The sequence below is a fragment of the Ranitomeya variabilis genome, chromosome 4 (genome assembly GCF_051348905.1).
Source record: "Ranitomeya variabilis isolate aRanVar5 chromosome 4, aRanVar5.hap1, whole genome shotgun sequence".
In the NCBI taxonomy this organism is placed as follows: domain Eukaryota; kingdom Metazoa; phylum Chordata; class Amphibia; order Anura; family Dendrobatidae; genus Ranitomeya; species Ranitomeya variabilis.
The window spans coordinates 119,933,327-119,955,016 of NC_135235.1; positions in this window are offsets into that span (position 1 = coordinate 119,933,327).

Consider the following 21,690-nt stretch of genomic DNA (forward strand, 5'->3'; position numbering starts at 1 on the left):
CCAAAAATATTTGCCCTTGGACCCCGCTCTACCCGTGGGGAGCTGTACCATCTTTGCTGCATCACCATCGGCCCCAGTGGACCTGAACCACAGCGTCGGCCACTTATTGCCGAACACCACTGGTAGTGTCACGACTCAATACCATATAACTATTCCCCATTTTATGACAAGGCAAGGGCAACGGAGTCAGATCATGGCCCTGTGACCTCCCCCAAAGAACTGTCCAGCCCGGTTCCGAGTACCGCCCGGCTCTGGCGGGCGTGTCAGACACACCTTAATTTAACATGTCCCTTTTGTCACATTATTTTCAGAGGTACCATCATTTCTGTCCAGGGCTATTTCATGAGTTTTATTTTTTTAAACATTCTGTGGAAGCATGGTTGAAAAGTAATGTCTGACTCTCACTTGTTCATTTTCATAGATCTTTTATTTATTATTACTTTTGTCAGATTCAAGTTATTTCTGTGACCATTGTGGGTTTTTCTGTCATTAAATGAGGGGTACCAACAATTTTGACCACGTGTGTATCTCTGTCAATCAGTGGTTGGCACAGGAAAAGGTATCATTATTGGTGACAAACCCTTCCTACAGTAGTAGATAAGTAGGGTCTAGTCTATGTATAGTTGGTAAAATAATATTTGATACACTGCTTTTTTTGCAAGTTTTCCCACCTACAAAGAATGGAGAGGTCTGTAATTTTTATCGTAGGTACACTTCAACTGTGAGAGACAGAATATAAAGATAAAAAACAGAAAATCACATTGCATGATTTTTAAATAATTATTTAGCATTTTATTGTATGAAATCAGTATTTGTGTATCTACCAACCAGCAAGAATTCTGGCTCTCACAGACCTATTAGTTTTTCTTTAAGAACGCCTCCTACTCTGCACTCATTACCTGTAATAATTGCACCTGTTTGAACTTGTTACCTGCAAAAAAGACACGTGTCCACACACTCAATCACATTCCAACCTCTCCACCATGGCCAAGACCAAACAGCTGTCTAGGTACACCAGGGACAAAATTATAGACCTGCACAAGGCTTTGATGGGCTGCAGGACAATAGGCAAGCAGCTTGAACTCAACAACTGTTGGCACACACAGGATGACTGTCAGTCTTCCTCGGTCTGGGGCGCCACGTAAGATATTGCCTCGTGGGGTAAGGATGATTCTGAGAAAGGTCAGGAGTCAGCCCAGAACTATATGGGAGGACTTGGTCAATGACCTGAAGAGAGCTGGCACCACAGTCTCAAGCAAACATACTATGCCATCATGAATTAAAATCATGCAGGGCACGCAAGGTCCCCCTCCTCAATCAGCACATGTCCAGGCCCATTTGAAATTCGCCAATGACCATCTGGATGATCCAGAGGAGGCATGGGAGAAGGTCATGTGGCCAGATGAGACCAAAATAGAACTTTTTGGTATCAACTCCACTCACCTTGTTTGGAGTAAGAAGAAGGATGAGTACAACCAAAAGAAAACTGTTCCAAATAAGAAGCATGGTGGGGAAACATCATACTTTGGGGGTGCTTTTCTGCAACAGGGATGGGACAACTGCATCGTTTTGAAGGCAGAATGGCCTAGACAGTCTTCAGATCTACACCCATTAGAAAATCTTTGGAGGGAGCTGAAACTCAATGTTTCCCAGGGACAGCCCCAACACTTGAACGATCTGGAGAAGATTTGTATGGAGAAGTGGGAGAAAATCCCTGCTGCAGTGTGTGCAATCTTGGTCAAGAACTAGAGGAAACATCTGACCTCTGTAATTGCAAACAAAGGTTTCTGTCCAAAATATTAAGTTCTGTTTTTCTATTGTACATTTCATGCAATAAATGCAAATTAATTTTGTACAAATCATACAATGTGATTTTCTGAATTTTTTTTTTTAAGATTCTGTCTCCTACAGTTGAATTGTACCTGTGACAAAAATTACAGCTCTCTCCATTCTTAGTAAGTGGGAAAACTTTCAAAATTGGCAGTGTATCTAATACTTATTATCCCCACTGTATAATTATCAGGTACTGATATCAGTATGTGAAGATTATACAAATATTGCACAGTCAGATCAATAGAAAATGTGTATGATGTAACAAAAATATACCTCATCTGATTTTATTTTATTAAAGATATTAAGTATGGTAAATCACAATGAAAGTGTTGGGATGATTTTTTTTATACACCTGTACTCAAAGCTGTTCCTGTTATTCGTACATTTAGCCAAACAATGGTCACATTGTGATACCTTTCCATGTCTCTTATTGACCAACATAAATGCATATACCTTTTTAATTCCCAGTAAGCTTACTCTGCTTTCTAAGCACCTAATCTACCTCCCGGATCATTTATAAGCCTCCATCATGTTCCTACCTCCCTGTTCTGTCCATCTCACTTCTCCCACCCCCTTCAGACATCCAGCACTGTCAAGCCAAACACATGATAAATTGCCTTGTCAACAGTATTCATTCAGGGACCAATTAATTCCACAGAAATGAACTAGGGGCCATCAGTTGTTGAAAAACTCCTAGTGCAGGGAGCAGAGCCTTCTCTTTGAGAGAGCGGACGAGAGAGGGAGGAAAAGAGAGAGACGCAGAGGAAGAATAAGAGGCCTTGGAAGTTAGTTTGACAGAAATTGGTCATTTAATGCTTAAGTGCACTGCAGACAGCCCCTGTCATAGCGGCCAGCGTGCTAAAACTCCCACAGAGGTTTATTTATTAATTATAGGGAGCTGTATGGGGCCTTTTATCTGTCTTAGCCCGGACTCATCAACTTTACTTCTTGTCACAAACAGATCTTGTGGCACTCAAGACAATAACAAAGCGGGACAACAAATCCAACCCTACAACAAACTCCAAGGAACAGAAAATGGAAAAAAAGAGTTTTCATGAGGAATTTCTCTGTTTTGATATAGAAGATAGTTTATCATGTGTCATAAATGCGTAGCTTCAATACTTACAACAAAACTTGACCGGAGTCTAGAGATCAGCGTTTTGATAAAAAATTGAACATTTTCTATTTAATTTTAATGCCTCAATTATCAGAATAAATTCCATACATTATGATTGTCCCTATAATATTTCTATTTATCCTCTCCCATCACTCAGATGAACTCGATGTGTCTTTTTTCATCTGTACTAACTATGTAACTATTGGCTTATATGAAAATTTTTTTGAAAACACTCCAAGTCTCTAAAGCCAAAGCTACTTGTTACCAGGGCCGGATTGGGATGGTAATTCAACCCTGGCATTTGATAGCACATAGATCATGCTGCCCCCAATACCCACTTTCCTAGAGGGGATCCCTGGTACAAATATGACCTTGCCTGACATTGGAGGAAGTCAAAATTTTAATGACATTTTGTGTAATAGTCTTAAGAAACCAAGAGCAACATTTGGGTCACAGCCACCAGTATGTTCCATGCATACATTTGTATATGAGGATATGTAGGGTCCACTTTCCTTAAAGTGGAAAATTCCTTTAAAGTGTGGTCTGCCTTTGTGGGTGGAAGGTTGTCAGTAATATGTAGCTACAGAGTGAAATAACTAAGTGAGTCTGTCAGCACAAAATGACTATTCAAACCAAGGACTGGCACTCAGAACTTCTCTGGCATGGCCCAGCATTGTTTTGCTTCAACTTTGCATTAATCTTAACCCCCCAACCTCTTCCTTGATTGACAGTTCTTGCATTATAGGAATAAGTAGAACATAGAGACTGTTAGAAAGCAAGTAGGCGGGGAGGTGCACTGAACTGCTCGGCCACTGCAAGGGTGGACCAAGCTCCTGTGCTGGGATGAATTGACATTATGTGTCGAAACCTTTAAAGAAGCACTCTCAGGAAAATTTAGATTTTTTAGTCCCTTAGTAATATGTATGCTGCACAGTGTACATTATACCGACTTCTGTACAACCATTTTCTCCTGATATCAGCACCGTTCTAGTCCTCTTCTATATCTTGAGCTTACCTTTCATCATCTGTGTAGACCAGAAGTTGATTTTCTCAATACAATCTGTGAGACCCACAAAGAGTATCTCATGGGATAACCTTGAGAAGGTGAATTCCAGTCCACACAAAAGACGCTGTATGAGCCAGCATGTCTGAATAGTGATCACGTAGAAAAGAAGAGCATTGGAACATTGCTGATATCACAAGATGGAAAAGATTCTTGAAAAAGTATCTTCATTGTTAGTAGCCATATGGCAATAAATTCGTATCTACCATGCTGTTCCAATCTCCGAATGTCCCTCTCCTCTTCCTTTAACCCCTTTCAACATGAAGTCTCATGCAAGTAACATCACTTCCCCATTTTTAGACCTTTGCCCAGTGCTGTATTTAGGGTTTCTGCTGCCCTAGGCACTTTTAGTGCTGCCCCCCCCCCCCCCTTTGGTGAGTATGACACTATTGGCAGTGACTCGGCATGTGCCGCATAACGGATCACTTACGGCAACACTGCGTTCGGCCTCATTCATTCCCTATGGGATTTGCGGCACTTATGATCTGGCAAATGCGGTACCATACCTCCCAACTTTTGAAGAAGGGAAGGAGACAGTGTGCGGCGCGCATAGCGCGCCGCGGCAAATTTTAGGCCACGCCTCTGACCACACCCATTTCACAACTAGTCACACCCATATCCACGTCCCAACCACAGCCATTTAGCACTGCTGATCACACTGTTTTATATACAATAATTATAAACGAAAAAATATGGCCACAGTGCTCCATACTGTATAACGGCCACACATGATGCTCCATACTGTATAATGACCGCACAGTGCTCCATACTGTATAACGACCACACATGATGCTCCATACTGTATAATGACCACACATGATGTTCCATAATGTATAATGGCCACACATGATGCTCCATACTGTATAATGACCACACATGATGCTCCATACTGTATAATGACCGCACATGATGCTCCATACTGTATAACGACCACACATGATGCTCCATACAGTATAACGGCCACACATGATGCTCCATACTGTATAACGGCCACACATGATGCTCCATACTGTATAACGGCCACACATGATGCTCCATACTGTATAACGGCCACACATGATGCTCCATATTGTATAATGGCCACACATGATGCTCAATACTGTATAGTGGCCACACAGTTCTCCATGATACTGTATAATGACCCCCCCTCCTGTATGCATGGCTCATATTCCCCGCCTGTATGCATGGCTCACACTCCCCCCCTGTATGCATGGCTCATATTCACCCCCCCCCGTATACATGGCTCATCTCCCCCTCCCTCCCTGTATGCATGGTGGCTCTGGCTTATCTCCCATCCCCCCCTGTATGTGTGGCTCATCTCCCATCCCCCCCCTGTATGTATGCATGCATGCATGCATGGTGGCATTGGTGGCTCTGGCTCGTCATCTCCCATCCCCCATGCGTGGCTCATCGGCAGCCTGCTCCGCCGCTCCCCATCTATCTTGTGGCTGCCACCTGCCGGGCTCCCCGATCCTCCTCCTTCATCCTCCCCGGCTCCCCCCGTCCCTGGCTGTCATCATACTCACCTGGCTGTCTCCTCACACCGCGCACGGCGCGCAGAAGAACGGGATCCTCCACCTCTGTGCTGTGTCCCGGAGCAGCACCCTCGTCGTCCTGTATGAGCGGTCAGGTGGTACCGCTGATTAAGGTCATGACCTTAATCAGCGGTACCATGTGACCGCTCACACAGCGAGGGTGCAGTCACTGAGAGCAGACCAGGCGTCGCTGGAGCAGGTGAGGTGAGTATGCATCAATCATAGTGTGTATGGGCAAGGAGGCAGCGGCGGGGGGGCGGCGGTGGCGGCGAGGGGGGAGGGGCTTAAGCCTTTAGGTGACCCCGGCCGGACCGGACTTTGCATTAAAAAAAAAGAAAAAAAAAAAAGCACACACACCTGCTCAGGTGCCGCCCCCCCGCATGGCCCCGCCCTAGGCACGTGCCCTCAAGTGCCTAGTGGCAAATACGGCCCTGCCTTTGCCACAAACAATCCCATGTAAAAACATCACTACACTCCCTTCAGCTTCCTCCAACATGCAGTCCCAAGTAAAAAATAGACATCACCACTTACTTCAGCCTCCTACAATGTATAGTCCCATTAAAAGCACATTACTCTCCAGTCTCCGCATTTCAACCTACTCAAAGATACAGTCCTATGCAAATAACATCGCTTACCTCTTTTCAGCCCTTCCCAACATACTACATTGAAACTCCTCCATGATGCAGTCCTGTGCAAAAAAGACATCAATTCATCCCTTTTAAATGCCCCATGCCAATAACATTGCAAACTACCATTCAGCAGTAGTGCATGGCCACCGGAGTAGACCACTGCATACCTCCTTCTGCATACCACCATCCACTGTCTCTCCCTTTGATAGGTTGCTCTGGTACCTTGTCATCTTTGCATCACACTTTAACTATGACATCAGTCTGGACTTACTAATCAGATGAGGAGCCAGTGATGCAACCAGGAAGGCACAGGTTGCAGGGCCATAATCTGGTGGCCAATAATGAGATGGCTGATGGCCCAGGGTCCTGTGAATCTTGTTACTACTCTCCTCACTTCAGTGCCTCCAGCAAACAGCCACATACACTAAAGACTGCACTCTCTTCTTGGGGTACCCATGCACACTGCCCCTCTCAGTCCATCCATCTATATCCAGTCTGCTCCTGCAGTATATCACTCCTTTCGGCCCTAGGGAATAATTTTCAACCATGGGAAAACCCTTTGAATAGCAAGTTTGCGTTAAAATAAATATTATATTGTAAATTTGTTCAGTCTGACATAACATAATCTGCTTTTGAGGCTGCATTTAAAACTTGGTCAAAGTATTTAAAAAGTATGTACGTGGATTTCAGGGATCTCTACTTCTAGCGGGAAACAGGAAACTGTAGTTAATCCCTTGTATTTTGAGTCTGTAGTTTCCAGCAGGAGATGCCAAATATTGTATTCTTGTTGCTTTATGAGAGGTAAAAAGAAAGGCTTAATAATTAATGTTGCTTTCTATTGCCATAGCAGGCTAAGGTAAGCATGAGATGGCAGAGGGAGTCAGCTGGAAAGCGCCTTGTCTGCCACTTGTCACCTTCTCCAGGTTACCTGATATGTGATAGCCTGAGAGGTGGCACACACACGGCAACCTCCGCTTTAGTCTCCATGAATGGGAACAGACACTGCTGTTTAGACAGCTCTTGGTGAATAAGCTGAGCACAATTTAATCAATCATTCTATTGTAGAAACTTACATCAAGCTCCTGTAAAATACCTTATTACATTAATAGTAAAATTAATTAGAGTTCATAAGGAATGCATCTAAATAGAGGGATCCTAGTCTAATACTACTAGGAGCAATGAATGTGTAACTAAAGGGGAATTTACACTGCAAGATAATCATGAAGGTCAAAGTTAAAAACGTTACGTTTCACAATTGTCTTGCCATGTGAACAAGCTGACAATCACACGATGAACAAGCAAAATGGTTGTGGATTGAGTAATATTAACTTTTGCTCTTTGTTTGCTTTTGTGTGCCTGTGTAAATAGGCAAACGACCACCGATCGGTAAAAGTTTATCAATTGGGGATCGTAACGTACCCCCAGTTGGTTCATGTAAACATAAATGCTGATTAGATTTGATGAGAATCGAATCGTATGTTCCAACCCATTGGTCATGACAGTAGTCAAAAGTAGCTGGATGGGCATTGGAGATCCACCTCTTACCTGAAGGCATCATAGCTCTTCTTTTGATTAGCTGGCATGGCGCGATGTCTGTCACTCAGCAATGATGATGTTACGCCAGGAAGCCTAATGAAAATAAGCTGAAGTCTGTTAAGAAGTAGTTCTCGCACTCCTATCCAGTGGAGACAGGCCAATATCGTTGCCGAAGGACTGATTTGTGCAAATCTATTTGCACCAACTCAAAATACTTTTATACTGTATCTCCTGTGAGATAAAACATTCATGGCCATTGCTTGCTAAAAAGTTTTCAAATCAATCAATTTATTCAGGTTGTTAATGTATGGTAGTATATGGTTTTAAAATGTTATACATGACATGCAAATAATGTACAGTAAAATTATGTGAAATAAAATGTAATATATGCCATAGAAGTTCATTGCTGTAAAAGTTAAAAGCTATCAATTAAAATAAATCTACAGTCTAGATCTACATAACGGCATAAACCACCCTACCACCCATCCTAGAAATCATTGGGAATTACAGAAACTCATAGTGCTTTATGATTGCTGTATGGTGGCAATGTCCTTGCATTTCAACATTCCTGTGCCATGTGATCACCAGTCAGTATTTACCCAGGAAACAGCATATTCAAAGTATAATAGTAAATGCAGCTGGCATGTCATCAGGCAACAAATGTCAATGTAGCCTCTTAAAGAAAAGAATGGAGTTCAGGACAATGGATGAAACATTAGCATTGGATCTGTGTTTGATGTCTTTAGTTCTGTTGTATCTGATGCCCAACAGACTCACAAAGAGTAAATGTTAACCTGTTGTTCTCTAAGTTACAGTTTTCATGTAATTTCACTCTTGAATTAAACTTAATCATAGTTTAATGAAAACTTTTATAACTTCATATTATCATTTGTCCTTGGTTTTCAAAGATTAAAGTTTGCTGTTGGAAGCCATTAAAGTTTGCTGTTGGAAGCCATTCCAGGTGACTACCTAATGAAGCTGTGTCATGCCTAGTGACGGGGTTCTGTCAGAAGCATCAGTGGTTTGGGATTTCTTTGGATCCAGTGGCCTTTAGTAGAAGTGGGTACTTTGATGCCTCAGGATTCAATCCAGCACTTTTGTGTTTATCTGCCGGCATTTCTATCTGCTGAACCACTGGTGATCCGGTTGCTGATTACCATTTGCTTTCTCGTCCACTCCTATCTTACAATAGGTGTTTTCCATTTGCTCCTTGGCTTATCCTATCATTTTGCAGGGGCTTTTATTTAAACCTCTCTCTTACCTCTGTTCCCTAATGGTGATAGCTTACAACTACCCAGTTTGGTGGCGAAGGAGTATACCTTTTCAAGACAGTCTGTTTGTGTCTTCTCTAGAAGTTATCTGCATGGTTTTGGTCGTGCGTGCATTTACTTATCCTCTCGACTTTGGTTGATCACTCCTACTGTTCCTTTGTTTTCTACTTTTGTTTTTTCATGGGTGTTTTTGTATAATTGCAGTTTCCTTTCATCCCAGTCTGTTACCCCTGTCTGTCTGGTTTGTACTATCCATTTCACTTCAGTCCCATACGCCCCCTGGGGAGGGAATAGTTTTCAGTGTGCATACAGGAGCATAGTAAGGTTGGAGACCCAGGTCTCTCCACCTTCAAGAGCACCCCTAGGACAAGGATAGTGAAGGTCCCAGCTCCAGGAATAGTTGCAGGCACCCTCTCCCTTACTTCAGACCAGAAAATCATGACAAGCTGCTTGAGAGAATGCTAATAGTGATGAGCGAATGTGCTTGAATAAGGTGTTATCGGAGCATGATCATTTGCTAACCGAGTGATTTCAGCGAGCTTGAATAATATGTATGAGTCCCCGTGCCTGTCTGTCTGGCGGCTCTTCTACAGCCGTAGCACATACAGGGATTGCTTAACAAACAGGAGGCATGCAGCTGCGGGGACTCGAACATATTTTTTGTGCATGCCAAAGACACTCGGTTAGCACATGAGCATACTTGGATAACACCTTATCAGAGCATGTTTGCTCATCACTAAATGCCAAGTCAGCTTTAAGTTGTCATCAGAATAAAAGTGGGTACTTTGAGGAATATTGGGTTTAACAAATATTCTGACTACTTTTACATGTTTCTTTACTCCTTGTTTCCATATGCAGTTTTGCTGTCTTCAGTCTGAATCTACAATGTGCACGTTCCAAAAAGATGAACAAAATCCATTGCATGAACAGGGGTGTGAGAAAAATAATCCTCCAGCTGCGTTTCAAGTAAAACAGTAAGCTTTATTTAATTATCTATGAAGAAGGACTAAGCTACAGTCTAAAAACATAGGAAAGAACTTCAGTATTTGAATATACTTGAAGATGTCTATCTTTTAAAATTGTTCAAATAAAGCCTACCATTTTAGCTGGAACACATCAGGAAGACTATCTTTTTTGGATCTTTGTTGTGCCACATTGGGCAGGAGTGGCTTTTTCTGTGCCGAGGAGTTTGTGGTAGCATCAACAAGGGTGAGCTGTTTTTTCCTACGTTATTGATAAACAGGGATGTTCAAACTTTTCACCAGTAATGTATGTGTAAAGTGGCCGAGAGCAGTAGTCATGACCAATCTGCTGTCCAGTTGCGCTCTGGCACTTTATAGACAAGGAATTTCCCAGTCCCAGTGTGTTGTAGGGTGTGGGGTGCATCACACTCACTTTTAGGCCATAGGTCTCCGCTGCATCCAGGCTTCCATCACGCAATTCATGGGACACCAGGTTCTTTGCAGCAGTCACACTTTTACTAAACAGTCCAAGTTCATCAGTTGAGTTCAGGTGGGATATGGCACAGCAATACGCATTTCTTTCCTCCTTAGTACAACTCCTGCTCTGCTCTGTCACCCGTTCATTCTGGACTACTCCCAAGCCTACTGACTTTATCAGCCTCAGGAATTCGCTGACCGCTCCGACCAGCCACTTGCCCCCATGTAATTCCATGTCCACAGACCTCATTATGTCTGAAGACCAGGCCAGCTCCATGGTACCTGGCTCGAGTCCTTGGCTCTGGACACTGTTCAAATATCCACGAGGGATCTCCATTTGACCTCCCACTGCCTTCAACGTTCGGTCCATGTTGCCCCTAGAAACCCACCCAACCTGAACTTGAACTCCACTATACACTTCACTATCTGGCACTGAACTCCCTCTAACCAAGAAGTGTCCCCTTTCATATCACCACTAGTGCCCACCCACTGGGTTAATCCTATTCTTAACTATTTCCTATCTTACATGCTAAATCTATTATCCTTATTCTATATCCTATGCTGTCAAAAGGTTATCCTTATGCTATACTCACATTATTCTACATCCCATAGAATGTAAGTCCGCAAGGACAGGGTCCTCTCCCCTCTGTACATGTCTGTCATTGTAAATTTGTTTACTGTAAACGATATCTATAACTCTGTACGTAACCCCTTTTCTCATGTACAGCACCATGGAATTAATGGTGTTATATAAATAAATAATAATAATAATTATTCATTAACACCTCATATACTGTATATCACCATATTATAATACATTAGACACACGTTACTTTTACATAAAAATACGCACAACGGTATTCAAATAGCACATTTGTTGTCTTCAGGGCAGGAACAGGTAAGATGGTCTACATCCCTACATATGTTTGCTACATCAATCTGTTGTTCATAGACATATGAAGATGATTGAACTGTATTAAGAGAAGTGTAAAATTTGCGCATCTTGATACATGTATCCCATAGTATACTCAGAAGTTGCATAACTATTCATTATTCAATGAATAAGCCTTAAATAACAGATGTGTGGGTATTTCAGATTACCCATTAACTGGAAGTATAGAGTCTTCACTCCCGTGCTGCTCTGAAGCTAAGCAATAGTGTGAGGAGGACAGCATTTCTGTCATGGATATGAGCAACAGTGATGGACAAATCCAAGTTTGTGTACTTGGCTGTTTCTAGATCTTACAGAAATGGACGTGACAACTTAAAAGGATAAAAAGTTAAAATATTACAATCCAATCATGTACTATTAAACAATATGAGCGTGTATGTGCAAAAATTTGGAATGGCTGACCATTCGGGACTGAAAACAAAAGAGAAGACCACCGAACATGGAAATATAAATATTGCAATAATAAAAGGGACAACAAAAGATGGAAAAGTTAATATTAAAATGCCTTTATTAAAGTGAATGGCAAAAGGGTACAATGTGCAAGAGTATCCGCACTAAAGCAGATAAAAATAATTAAAAAAAATGAAAATTACACCATATATGGAATATTAAAGATAAAAAAACAACAATGACTGCCAAAAATAATAAATATATGCATATAAATATATATAATGCACATATGCTGAATTCAAAAATATTAAATAAATATAATGAAAAAAAAAGAATGTTGATAGACATAGTTCAAATCATCAGCATATGGGGAACATATCTCATTTAAAACATATAGGGAGGACCAGCGGTGAACAATCCCTGAAGAAGGACGAAAAACTGAAACCCGCTTCGGGGTGCGCTCCGCACTGCACTGGACCGCCATCATATTATTACCATTATCACCAGGCAATATTTGTCTGTTCACAGCTGGTCCTCCCTATATGTTTTAAATGAGGTATATTCCCCATATGCTCATGATTTGATCTATGTCTATCAACATTCTTTATTTTACATTATATTTATATAAATTTTTTTAATTCAGCATATTTGCGTTATATATATTTATATGCATATACAGTACAGGCCAAAAGTTTGGACACACCTTCTCATTTCAAGATTTTTCTGTATTTTCATACCTATGAAAATTGTAAATTCACACTGAAGGCATCAAAACTATGAATTAACACATGTGGAATTATATACTTAGCAAAAAAGTGTGAAACAACTGAAAATATGTCTTATATTCTAGGTACTTCAAAGTAGCCACCTTTTGCTTTGATGACTGCCTTGCACACTCTTGGCAATCTCTTGATGAGCTTCAAGAGGTAGTCACTGGGAATGGTTTTCAATTCACAGGTGTGCCCTGTCAGGTTTAATAAGTGGGATTTCTTGCCTTATAAATAGGGTTGGGACCATCAGTTGTGTTGTGCAGAAGTCTGGTGGATACACAGCTGATAGTCCTACTGAATAGGCTGTTAGAATTTGTATTATGGCAAGAAAAAAGCAGCTAAGTAAAGAAAAACGAGTGGCCATCATTACTTTAAGAAATGAAGGTCAGTCAGTCCCAAAAATTGGGAAAACTTTGAAAGTGTCCCCAAGTGCAGTGGCAAAAACCATCAAGCGCTACAAAGAAACCCAAAAACAATGACCCCAAACACACCTCCAGGCTGTGTAAGGGCTATTTGACCAAGAAGGAGAGTGATGGGGTGCTACGCCAGATGACCTGACCTCCACAGTCACCAGACCTGAACCCAATCGAGATGGTTTGGGGTAAGCTGGACCGCAAAGTGAAGGAAAAAGGGCCAACAAGTGCTAAGCATCTCTGGGAACTCCTTCAAGATTGTTGGAAAACCATTCCTGGTAACTACCTCTTGAAGCTCATGAAGAGAATGCCAACAGTGTGCAAAGCAGTCATCAAAGCAAAAGGTGGCTACTTTGAAGAACCTAGAATATAAGACATACTTTCAGTTGTTTCACACTTTTTTGTTAAGTATATAATTCCACATGTGTTAATTCATAGTTTTGATGCCTTCAGTGTGAATGTACAATTTTCATAGTCATGAAAATACAGAAAAATCTTGAAATGAGAAGGTGTGTCCAAACTTTTGGTCTGTTTTTTATTTTTGGCAGTCCTTGTTGCTTTTTCCTTTAATATTCCATACATGGTGTAATTTTTAATTGTTTTTTTAATATTTTTATCTGCTTTAGTGCGGACACTCTTGCAGCACATTGTACCCTTTTTGTCATTCACTTTAACCCCTTAGTGACAGAGCCAATTTGGTACTTAATGACCGAGCCAATTTTTACAATTCTGACCAGTGTCACTTTATGAGGTTATAACTCTGGAACGCTTTATCGGATCCCGCTCATTCTGAGATTGTTTTTTCGTGACATGTTGTACTTCAAGTTAGTGGTAACATTTCTTCGATATTACTTGCGATTATTTATGAAAAAAATGGAAATATGGCGAAAATATTTAAAATTTTGCAGTTTTCAAACTTTGTATTTTTATGCCCTTAAATCAGAGAGATATGTCACAAAAAATAGTTAATAAATAACATTTCTCACATGTCTACTTTACATCAGCACAATTTTGGAAACAATTTTTTTTTTGTTAGGGAGTTATAAGGGTTAAAAGTTGACCAGCAATTTCTCATTTTTACAACACCATGTTTTTTTTAGGGACCACATCACCTTTGAAGTGATTTTGAGGGGTCTATATGATAGAAAATAACCAAGTGTAACACCATTCTAAAAACTGCACCCCTCAAGCTGCTCAAAACCACTTTCAAGAAGTTTATTAACCCTTTACGTACTTCACAGGAACTAAAACAATGTGGAAGAAAAAAATGAACATTTAACTTTTTTTTGCAAACATTTTACTTCAGAACCATTTTTTTTAATTTTCACAAGTGTAAAAACAGAAATTTAACCACAAATTTTGTTGTGCAATTTTTCCTGAGTACACCGATACCCCATATGTGGAGGTAAACCACTGTTTGGGCGCACCGCAGAGCTTGGAAGTGAAGGAGCACCGTTTGACTGTTTCAATGCAGAATTGGCTGGAATTGAGATCGGACGCCATGTCGCGTTTGGAGAGCCCCTAATGTGCCTAAACAGTGGAAACCCCCCACAAGTGACACCATTTTGGAAACTAGACCCCCCAAGGAACTTATCTAGATGTGTGGTGAGCACTTTGAACCCCCAAGTGCTTCACAGAAGTTTATAACGTAGAGCCGTGAAAATAAAAAATCGCATTTGTTTTCACAAAAATGATTTTTCGCCCACAAATTCTTATTTTCACAAGGGTAACAGGAGAAATTAGACCACAAAATTTGTTGTGCAATTTCTCCTGAGTACGTCGATACCCCATATGTGGAGGTAAACCACTGTTTGGGCGCACCGCAGAGCTTGGAAGTGAAGGAGCACCGTTTGACTTTTTCAATGCAGAATTGGCTGGAATTGAGATCGGATGCCATGTCGCGTTTGGAGAGTCCCTGATGTGCCTAAACAGTGGAAACCCCCCACAAGTGATACCATTTTGGAAACTAGACCCCTTAAGGAACTTATCTAGATGTGTGGTGAGCACTTTGAACCCCCAAGTGCTTCACAGAAGTTTACAACGTAGAGCCGTGAAAATAAAAAATCTCATTTTTTCTACAAAAATGATCTTTTTGCCCCCAAATTTTTATTTTCACAAGGGTAACAGGAGAAATTAGACCACAAAAGTTGTTGTGCAATTTCTCCTGAGTACGTCGATACCCCATATATGGGGGTAAACCACTGTTTGGGCGCACTGCAGAGCTTGGAAGAGAAGGAGTGTCGTTTTACTTTTTCAATGTAGAATTGGCTGGAATTGAGATCGGACGCCATGTCACGTTTGGAGAGCCGCTGATGTGCCTAAACAGTGGAGACCCCCCACATATGACACCATTTTGGAAACTAGACCCCTTAAGGAACTTATCTAGATGTGTGGTGAGCACTTAAAACCCCCAGGTGCTTCACAGAAGTTTATAACGTAGAGCCGTGAAAATAAAAAAATCGCAATTTTTCTACAAAAATGATCTTTTTGCCTCCAAATTTTTATTTTACCAAGGGTAACAGGAGAAAATGGACCCCAGAAGTTGTTGTACAATTTGTCTTTAGTACGCCGACACCCCATATGTGGGGGTAAACCACTGTTTGGGCGCATGGCTGAGCTCGGAAGCAAAGGAGCGCCATTTGACTCTTCAATGCAAAATTGACTGGAATTGAGATCGGACGCCATGTCGCGTTTGGAGAGCCCCTGATGTGCCTAAACAGTAGAAACCCCCCAAAAGTGACCCCATTTTGGAAACTAGACCCCCCAAGGAACTTATCTAGATGTGTAGTGAGACCTTTGAATGCCCAAGTGCATCACAGAAGTTTATAATGCAGAGTCCTGAAAATAAAAAATATATATTTTTTAACAATAAAGATTTTTTAGCCCCCAAGTTTTTAATTTCACAAGGGTAACAAGAGAAATTGGACCCCAAAAGTTGTTGTCCAATTTGTCCTGAGTATGATGGTACCCCATATGTGGGGGTAAACCACTGTTTGGGTGCACGGCAGAGCTCGGAAGGGAAGGAGCTCCATTTTGGAATGCAGACTTTGATAGAATTGTCTGCGGGCGTTATGTTGTGTTTGCAGACCCCTAATGTACCTAAACAGTAGAAACCCCCAACAAGTGACCCCATTTTGGAAAATAGACCCCCGAAGGAACTTATCTAGATATGCGGTGAGAACTTTGAATGCCCAAGTGCTTCACAGAAGTTTATAATGCAGAGTAGTGAAAATAAAAAATATTTTTTTTCCCACAAAAAATATTTTTTTAGCCCCCAAATTTTTATTTTCACAAGGGTAACAAGAGAAATTGGACCCCAAAAGTTGTTGTCCAATTTGTCCTGAGTATGCTGGTACCCCATATGTGGGGGTAAACCACTGTTTTGGCACACGGCAGAGCTCGGAAGAGAAGGAGCGCCATTTTGGAATTCAGACTTTGATAGAATTGTCTGTGGGTGTTATGTTGCTTTTGCAGAGCCCCTGATGTACCTAAACAGTAGAAACCCCCACAAGTGACCAAATTTTGGAAACTAGACCCCCTAAGGAACTTATCTAGATATGTAGTGAGAACTTTGAAAGCTCAAGTGCTTCACAGAAGTTTATAATGCAGAGTAGTGAAAATAAAAAAATATTTTTTTTCCAACAAAAAAGATTTTTAGCCCCCAAGTTTTTATTTTCACAAGGGTAACAGGAGAAATTGGACCCCAAAAGTTGTTTTATCCCGAGTACGCTGATGCCCCATATGTGGGGGTAAACCACTGTTTGGGTGCACGGCAGAGCTCAGAAGGGAGGGAGTACCATTTGACTTTTTTAGCGCAAAATTGGCTGTCGTGTTTGGAGACCCCCTGATGTACCTAAACAGTGGAAACCCCCAAATTATAACTCCAACCCTAACTCCAACACACCCCTAACCCTAATCTCAACCCGATCCATAATCCTAATCACAACCCTAACGATAATCACAACCCTAACCCCAAAACAGCCCTAATCTCAACCCTAACCATAACCCTAATCAAAACCCTAAATCCAACACATCCCTAACCCTAATCCCAACCCTAACCCTAATCCCAACCCTAATCCCAAACGTAACACTAATCCCAACCCTAATCCAAACCCTAACCCTAATCCCAACTCTAACCCTAACTTTAGCCCCAACCCTAACCCTAACTTTAGCCCCAACCCTAACCATAACTTTAGCCCCCATCGTCACAAAAAAAGTTCAATGTAACCTTTTTTTTGTACGTCGTGTCCGCCATTTACGCGCATGCGTGGCCGTAACTCTGCCCCCTCCTCCCCAGGACATAGACTGGGCAGCGGATGTGTTGAAAAACTGCATCCGCTGCCCACGTTGTGCACAATTTTCACAACGTGCGTCGTTACGTCGGGCCGACGCATTGTGACCTCCCCGTACCGATGTGCGATCACATCGGAGGACAGAGAAATTAAACGGCAAATCGCGTTTTTTTTTTTTTTTTGTTGCGACCGCCGGTAAACGGTTAATTACCGGCGATCGCAACTCGGGGGTCGGTAAAAACCCCCCGAATCATGTTCTCTGGGGTCTCGGCTACCCTCGGCAACCGAGACCCCAGAGAAAATCCGACTCTGGGGGGCGCTATTCACTTTTTCCACAGCGCCGTTAATTAACGGCGCTGTGGTTTAAGTACCCTTAGCGGCCGCCGTTAAAAGGCGTATCGGCGGTCGTTAAGGGGTTAATAAAGGCATTTTAATATTAACTTTTCATCTTTTTTTCGTCCCTTTTATTATTGCGATAATAACGCAATTCATGGGACACCAGGTTCTTTGCAGCAGTCACACTTTTACTAAACAGTCCAAGTTCATCAGTTGAGTTCAGGTGGGATATGGCACAGCAATACGCATTTCTTTCCTCCTTAGTACAACTCCTGCTCTGCTCTGTCACCCGTTCATTCTGGACTACTCCCAAGCCTACTGACTTTATCAGCCTCAGGAATTCGCTGACCGCTCCGACCAGCCACTTGCCCCCATGTAATTCCATGTCCACAGACCTCATTATGTCTGAAGACCAGGCCAGCTCCATGGTACCTGGCTCGAGTCCTTGGCTCTGGACACTGTTCAAATATCCACGAGGGATCTCCATTTGACCTCCCACTGCCTTCAACGTTCGGTCCATGTTGCCCCTAGAAACCCACCCAACCTGAACTTGAACTCCACTATACACTTCACTATCTGGCACTGAACTCCCTCTAACCAAGAAGTGTCCCCTTTCATATCACCACTAGTGCCCACCCACTGGGTTAATCCTATTCTTAACTATTTCCTATCTTACATGCTAAATCTATTATCCTTATTCTATATCCTATGCTGTCAAAAGGTTATCCTTATGCTATACTCACATTATTCTACATCCCATAGAATGTAAGTCCGCAAGGACAGGGTCCTCTCCCCTCTGTACATGTCTGTCATTGTAAATTTGTTTACTGTAAACGATATCTATAACTCTGTACGTAACCCCTTTTCTCATGTACAGCACCATGGAATTAATGGTGTTATATAAATAAATAATAATAATAATTATTCATTAACACCTCATATACTGTATATCACCATATTATAATACATTAGACACACGTTACTTTTACATAAAAATACGCACAACGGTATTCAAATAGCACATTTGTTGTCTTCAGGGCAGGAACAGGTAAGATGGTCTACATCCCTACATATGTTTGCTACATCAATCTGTTGTTCATAGACATATGAAGATGATTGAACTGTATTAAGAGAAGTGTAAAATTTGCGCATCTTGATACATGTATCCCATAGTATACTCAGAAGTTGCATAACTATTCATTATTCAATGAATAAGCCTTAAATAACAGATGTGTGGGTATTTCAGATTACCCATTAACTGGAAGTATAGAGTCTTCACTCCCGTGCTGCTCTGAAGCTAAGCAATAGTGTGAGGAGGACAGCATTTCTGTCATGGATATGAGCAACAGTGATGGACAAATCCAAGTTTGTGTACTTGGCTGTTTCTAGATCTTACAGAAATGGACGTGACAACTTAAAAGGATAAAAAGTTAAAATATTACAATCCAATCATGTACTATTAAACAATATGAGCGTGTATGTGCAAAAATTTGGAATGGCTGACCATTCGGGACTGAAAACAAAAGAGAAGACCACCGAACATGGAAATATAAATATTGCAATAATAAAAGGGACAACAAAAGATGGAAAAGTTAATATTAAAATGCCTTTATTAAAGTGAATGGCAAAAGGGTACAATGTGCAAGAGTATCCGCACTAAAGCAGATAAAAATAATTAAAAAAAATGAAAATTACACCATATATGGAATATTAAAGATAAAAAAACAACAATGACTGCCAAAAATAATAAATATATGCATATAAATATATATAATGCACATATGCTGAATTTAAAAATATTAAATAAATATAATGAAAAAAAAAGAATGTTGATAGACATAGTTCAAATCATCAGCATATGGGGAACATATCTCATTTAAAACATATAGGGAGGACCAGCGGTGAACAATCCCTGAAGAAGGACGAAAAACTGAAACCCGCTTCGGGGTGCGCTCCGCACTGCACTGGACCGCCATCATATTATTACCATTATCACCAGGCAATATTTGTCTGTTCACAGCTGGTCCTCCCTATATGTTTTAAATGAGGTATATTCCCCATATGCTCATGATTTGATCTATGTCTATCAACATTCTTTATTTTACATTATATTTATATAAATTTTTTTAATTCAGCATATTTGTGTTATATATATTTATATGCATATACAGTACAGGCCAAAAGTTTGGACACACCTTCTCATTTCAAGATTTTTCTGTATTTTCATACCTATGAAAATTGTAAATTCACACTGAAGGCATCAAAACTATGAATTAACACATGTGGAATTATATACTTAGCAAAAAAGTATGAAACAACTGAAAATATGTCTTATATTCTAGGTACTTCAAAGTAGCCACCTTTTGCTTTGATGACTGCCTTGCACACTCTTGGCAATCTCTTGATGAGCTTCAAGAGGTAGTCACTGGGAATGGTTTTCAATTCACAGGTGTGCCCTGTCAGGTTTAATAAGTGGGATTTCTTGCCTTATAAATAGGGTTGGGACCATCAGTTGTGTTGTGCAGAAGTCTGGTGGATACACAGCTGATAGTCCTACTGAATAGGCTGTTAGAATTTGTATTATGGCAAGAAAAAAGCAGCTAAGTAAAGAAAAACGAGTGGCCATCATTACTTTAAGAAATGAAGGTCAGTCAGTCCCAAAAATTGGGAAAACTTTGAAAGTGTCCCCAAGTGCAGTGGCAAAAACCATCAAGCGCTACAAAGAAACCCAAAAACAATGACCCCAAACACACCTCCAGGCTGTGTAAGGGCTATTTGACCAAGAAGGAGAGTGATGGGGTGCTACGCCAGATGACCTGACCTCCACAGTCACCAGACCTGAACCCAATCGAGATGGTTTGGGGTAAGCTGGACCGCAAAGTGAAGGAAAAAGGGCCAACAAGTGCTAAGCATCTCTGGGAACTCCTTCAAGATTGTTGGAAAACCATTCCTGGTAACTACCTCTTGAAGCTCATGAAGAGAATGCCAACAGTGTGCAAAGCAGTCATCAAAGCAAAAGGTGGCTACTTTGAAGAACCTAGAATATAAGACATACTTTCAGTTGTTTCACACTTTTTTGTTAAGTATATAATTCCACATGTGTTAATTCATAGTTTTGATGCCTTCAGTGTGAATGTACAATTTTCATAGTCATGAAAATACAGAAAAATCTTGAAATGAGAAGGTGTGTCCAAACTTTTGGTCTGTTTTTTATTTTTGGCAGTCCTTGTTGCTTTTTCCTTTAATATTCCATACATGGTGTAATTTTTAATTGTTTTTTTAATATTTTTATCTGCTTTAGTGCGGACACTCTTGCAGCACATTGTACCCTTTTTGTCATTCACTTTAACCCCTTAGTGACAGAGCCAATTTGGTACTTAATGACCGAGCCAATTTTTACAATTCTGACCAGTGTCACTTTATGAGGTTATAACTCTGGAACGCTTTATCGGATCCCGCTCATTCTGAGATTGTTTTTTCGTGACATGTTGTACTTCAAGTTAGTGGTAACATTTCTTCGATATTACTTGCGATTATTTATGAAAAAAATGGAAATATGGCGAAAATTTTTAAAATTTTGCAGTTTTCAAACTTTGTATTTTTATGCCCTTAAATCAGAGAGATATGTCACAAAAAATAGTTAATAAATAACATTTCTCACATGTCTACTTTACATCAGCACAATTTTGGAAACAATTTTTTTTTTGTTAGGGAGTTATAAGGGTTAAAAGTTGACCAGCAATTTCTCATTTTTACAACACCATGTTTTTTTTAGGGACCACATCACCTTTGAAGTGATTTTGAGGGGTCTATATGATAGAAAATAACCAAGTGTAACACCATTCTAAAAACTGCACCCCTCAAGCTGCTCAAAACCACTTTCAAGAAGTTTATTAACCCTTTACGTACTTCACAGGAACTAAAACAATGTGGAAGAAAAAAATGAACATTTAACTTTTTTTTGCAAACATTTTACTTCAGAACCATTTTTTTTAATTTTCACAAGTGTAAAAACAGAAATTTAACCACAAATTTTGTTGTGCAATTTTTCCTGAGTACACCGATACCCCATATGTGGAGGTAAACCACTGTTTGGGCGCACCGCAGAGCTTGG